The sequence below is a fragment of the Cupressus sempervirens genome, chromosome 11 (genome assembly GCF_028749045.1).
Source record: "Cupressus sempervirens isolate cs-2001-9-10 chromosome 11, ASM2874904v1, whole genome shotgun sequence".
Taxonomy (NCBI): domain Eukaryota; kingdom Viridiplantae; phylum Streptophyta; class Pinopsida; order Cupressales; family Cupressaceae; genus Cupressus; species Cupressus sempervirens.
This window is the reverse complement of record NC_143128.1, coordinates 630,204,576-630,209,722: the sequence shown is the minus strand read 5'-3', so window position 1 is coordinate 630,209,722 and position 5,147 is coordinate 630,204,576. Positions and strand designations below refer to the sequence as shown.

The 5,147-nt window shown below is 32.2% G+C and overlaps 1 pseudogene; it reads left to right on the top strand.

Moving 5' to 3' along the window:
- Positions 1–2,089: 2,089 nt before the first annotated feature.
- LOC149531314 (putative F-box protein At2g36090) lies at positions 2,090–3,422 on the top strand (annotated as a pseudogene).
- Positions 3,423–5,147: the final 1,725 nt, after the last annotated feature.

Below are 5,147 nucleotides of genomic sequence, written 5' to 3'. Positions count from 1 at the left end.
AATGCATAATAGCATTTTCATCTCTCAAGAAAAATATGCAGGGTAGATCTTGGAAAGATTTAAAATGCAGAACAGTAAGGCAGCCCCCACACCAATAGTAGTAGGTCTGAAGTTGAGCAAGGAAGACTCTAGCAAGAGAGTAGATCCAACATTATACAAGAGTATGGTTGGAAGTCTAATGTATTTGACTACAACTCGGCCATACCTAATGCATGCAGTAAGTCTAATTTTCAGATTTATGGAAACACCAAAGGATTCCCATTGGCAAGCGGGAAAGAGGATCCTAAGGTATGTGAAAGGTACTAAGGGATTTAGAATTTTATATACTACAAATGATGATTTCAAGTTGGTTGGTTACACTGATAGTGATTGGGATGGAAGTTTAGATGATAGGAAGAGCACTTCTAGATACATGTTTCATATGGGATCAGGTGCAATTTCATGGGCATCCAAGAAGCAACCTATTGTTGCTCAATCTACAGCAGAGGCTAAATACATTGCAGCAAAGGCAGCAGCATGTCAAGCAATTTGGCTAAGGAGGATCTTGACATATTTGAATGAAAGGCAAGAGGATGGAACCACAATTTATTGTGACAACATCTCATCAATTGCATTGTCCAAGAATCCAGTCTTCCATGGGAGAAGCAAACATATAGAGATCAGATATCACTTCATCAGAGAGTTGGTGGAGAATGGGGATATCAAGATGGAATTTTGCAGGTCTAGGTAGCAGCTAGCAGACATATTTACTAAGCCTTTAGGCATTGGAATTTTTGTACACCTAAGAGAGTGTCTTGGTGTAGTTGATGTGGATCAATTGTGATCCTTGTTTTTTTTGGCTCAGGACAAAGGGGGAGTGTTGGAATATTTAATACGGCAGTTGACATTTTCCCTTGGAGCCAAACGCCCACCTACCACCTGACAACCGACAGAACAGACAGAAAACATGAATATGGTGGGTGAGATTTTGAAATCAGAAAAGAGGGGGAAAATGAAATGTGACAAAAAGAATGTTTATTCATTCATTCAGAGAGATCAAGCAGATCAGAAGTTGCAAAGGAGAGTAGAGTAGAAGAAGGAAGAAGAAAAGAAGTTTGTGCCTGCAGTTGCACGTGTTTCCCCTGTTCTCTCTATAAGTTGTTGTTTGGATTTGTCCTGTTGAAGTAGTGATTTCTCCAGGCACCATTGTATGCAACTATTAGAGTTGCAGGTTTAAAGTTTATTGAAGTTTGAAATTTTACCAGTTTAGGGTTGTTTTAGGATTTTCTGGTTGAAGCCGAATGCTCTCAAATTTTGTAATAGTTTAATGAAAGATTGAATGGAAAGCAAGCAAGCATACTTGAATCTATCTTCCTCTTCTATTCATTGCATTTGACAAGTTTTTTGGAAAGGTTAAAGCTTTGGCTTTCTAGTTTTAATGGTGAAAGCATTCACATTGAATTTCTCTAAGTTATAAAATTTTCAGTTTGGAACAGAACACTCGGCATCTTCTTCACTTTGTTGTAGGTGCTGAGCATTTCCTTTGTGAGTTGAGCTCACTTGGTATCCATTGGTGCCAAGCATTTGTTGCCATGCATTTTTTATTGTGTGCTGAGCTCACTCGGTACCTGTTGCCTGTCACTCGGCACCATCAAGTGCCGAGCAACCTGCCACTTGGCACCATCAAGTGTCGAGTAAAACTGACACTCGGCACCTTCATGTGCCGAGCAATTTTTAAGTGCCGAGTAAAATTTTACATTTAAGATTGTGAGTATTAAATTAAATTTTAATATATTTCTCACAAAAACTTGAACCTGTTGATGTTAATTCGATAGAGATGCATGGAGGGGACTAGTTAGATTGTCAATTGAATTCATTTTGGGTAAAATCAAAATATTCACCTAAAGAATCTGATTTGACAATTCATAAGACTGTCTGTTCACGTGGGGAAACATTAATTTGATATCTAGATTGTCTAATTCCATGGACAAAATGATTATCCTCAAGTGATGTAATGCACATGTGGCCATATTCATTAAAGATGTTATATTTATTAAGAGCTAATCAAGCATAGAAATTAGACTTGCAGTGGATATTAAGTGTAAGAGGAATGTCTCTGGGCAGTGATATTGTTAGAGAAATCTTAAAAAGAGTGGACGGCACCACTCTTGCAAGAGCAGAATGTTCCAGCTCTGATATGAGGTCGGTTGTAAAGGAACAAGTGCTATGGGAGGATACGTGTTCTTCACTTTGGCCTTCAACAAAAATCGATGAGGTTAAACAATCTATTTATTCCCTCGGTGGGTTCAATAAGTTCTATGCAGATTGTTTTCCCCTCATCGATATCTCTCAAGAATATTGTCTCGATCCATTGGATGAAAATGATGAAGTTTTTGTTGGAATAAGTCACTAGTTTGTTGCACCAAATCTGCTATTTTGTTTAACAGTTGACTGCTGCTCGCTATTCTCTAGCCATCAGTTTTGTAGGACTGTAGTTAACTCCACCACATGTATGCACAATTAAATTTGTCTCCAAACACATGGCAAGGTTGTTAAGTGAAGTGTTAGTGCTGTCACATTAGATGATCCACATGTAAGCTCTAAACAACTGGAAGTCCTCTATTTATAGAGGTTATGTAATTGGTTGTTGGTGTGCAGTCAGATTAATGAAATAATTTTGTTATCTGCTGTCACCATGTTTCTTTATAGTTTTAATTTTTAATAGTTTCTCTCTCTACTTTTGCCTCTGTTGTAGATATCCATTACAATAATAAATCAGTTTATTCCAAAGTTGTACTAAAAATTCCAGGTGAAGATGATATCATAGATTGCAGGTCATCCACAATGTCCCCATTGGTAATAGATCTTCCTTGTAATTCTGATGGCACTCTATTTTCAGTTTCAAGTAATGGGGAGAAAGATGTAGAGCGAATCATACTTTCAGCTAATTTGAGGCTCAGTTGGATTCTCATCAACAGAAGAACAAAGGATGTTGTAAATCTCTCAAGTTGGAGGCCTCTGGAAGTACAGAAGCACAATTGGGGCTCTAATAATGAATTTACAATTAGGTTTGGATCCATTCTGCTTGCTCATGATAGTTTGCCTTTAAAATTAGCAGCATGTAATATTGTGGTTAAAGGCACAGTTTGTGTGGGTAAAGAGGATAGCTATTTACAGATGACTGGGGTTAGTTGCAACTGGAGGACATGATGGGTTGTCAAGTGAATGCAAGAGATGGTGTTTTAGTTTTATAGAGAGCAGTTAAGTGGGGTAAGAGGAGTAAGAATTATGAACGAGTAATACAAAATTTTTATGATGTTTTGGAGATACAGAACAATTTGATAGAGGAAACTCTGGGAGGTAAATGTCAATTGAATCCCTTTTGCATGTTATTTTCAATTGGCTTAGTAATTATGTCTTGTTACTTAGTTTTCAAGACATAACTGAGATATGGAGTGGCTAAAATTCATGTTTGTACCCACTTCATTGCATAGAATGCGATCTAAACTCTCAAACTGGGTATCATCTAAAGGGGATGTTTTCAGAGAGTTTTGCAAATTCTAATTGAATTGTAATGCTAAATTAGAGATGAAAATATAATCCTTTTTTTCTCTCAAATTTTGTTTTAAATTTTCAACCGAGTAACCAATTTTTAAATTTCACCGAGAGACAGTCAGATTTAGAAACGAATTAACCATCAAAGTCAGAGTGGTGACAACTACTTAAGGTTCATTAGAAGATAAAAAATAATAATAAATTCTTCAAGAAGATCAATTTATTATTCAAGAGAGTGGCTTCCTCCCAAGCATGAAGTGGGAATGCTATTTAAATAAATCAGAACAATATTTAAACTAGCAGTTGCACATTTTCGTACATGCAACGAGAAGCCAATAGAGGTGATATGTTTAGTGTAATGCATAGTTTTGAAATCTAATTCCTTAAAATAGATGAAGAGTAAGAAATTTTTTCTTAATATAAAAATTCTAAGTGATAGTTGAATTGTAGAAATTGGTTATATATTAACATTTGGAAATGGAGAATCAAGGTATTTAAGATGTTTTCAAAAATATATTTAGTTTTGTAATGTATATAAATATTCAATTTTAGAATAATAAGATAGTAAAATCTATATAGTTGTTTTGTAAGACAAGTAACGTATTTTGCATAGATAAAAATCAATTTAATCAATGGTAAATAAGTGCAATATTTTTCTATACGTTTGAATGAGAAGAATGAATTTATACATGTATTCTATTCATAATAAATGAGTGATCCCTTAAAAGAATGTAATACCTTACAATTTGACACATTAGTTTTAATAAAACATCTTGAAATCTTAGTTCACCAATTTTTTTTTTCATTTTTAGTTATTTTAATTCTTAATTTTAATATATATATATATATATTTTTACATATTTAAAAATTAAAATTGCTAAATAGAAAATAGAACATTAATAATTTTATAAATAGATATATATATTTTTAAAATGCACGTTTAAATAATAAAATCTAGATTTTAATATAATCTTTCTATAATTTTATACATGTTAGTTTTTTAATTTTATTTTTTCATATTTAAATATTTTTATTGTAATATTTTTATTAAAAATATATTGACCCACAAATAGCTTTTATGTATAATCTAGATTTTAATAGAAACTTTCTATACTTTTTCATATGTTTTAGATTTTCTTTTCCCTTTTAAATTTGAGTTACTAAATAATAAATAGAAAAATTTCAACAAAAAATTTAATTAAATCTTACTATAATTTTTACACATTTAAGAAGTATTTGTATTCTTTTTAAATTTAATTTATAAAACTATAAAATAAAAAATAAAAACATTAATAATTTTAAATGTGTATTTTTAAAAACAATTGTAACTATCAATAGTAATTATTTATATCATTCATTACCAATAATTTTTTTTCAATGAGTTTTTATAACTACTTGTAGAAATATGAAATATTATGCGCTAATTGTACTTTCTTACAACCTATTAATCTTCATACATAATGGCTGAACTTTTAAAAAAATTATAACAATTGTGAAAGAAACTCACTAATCCAAAGTTGATGTAATCCATTTTCATTTTAAATCTGATCTAAATAGTATGACTTCACTCTAAGATCAAATTTAATTTTTTTCTTGATCTTGGATTGAAGTCA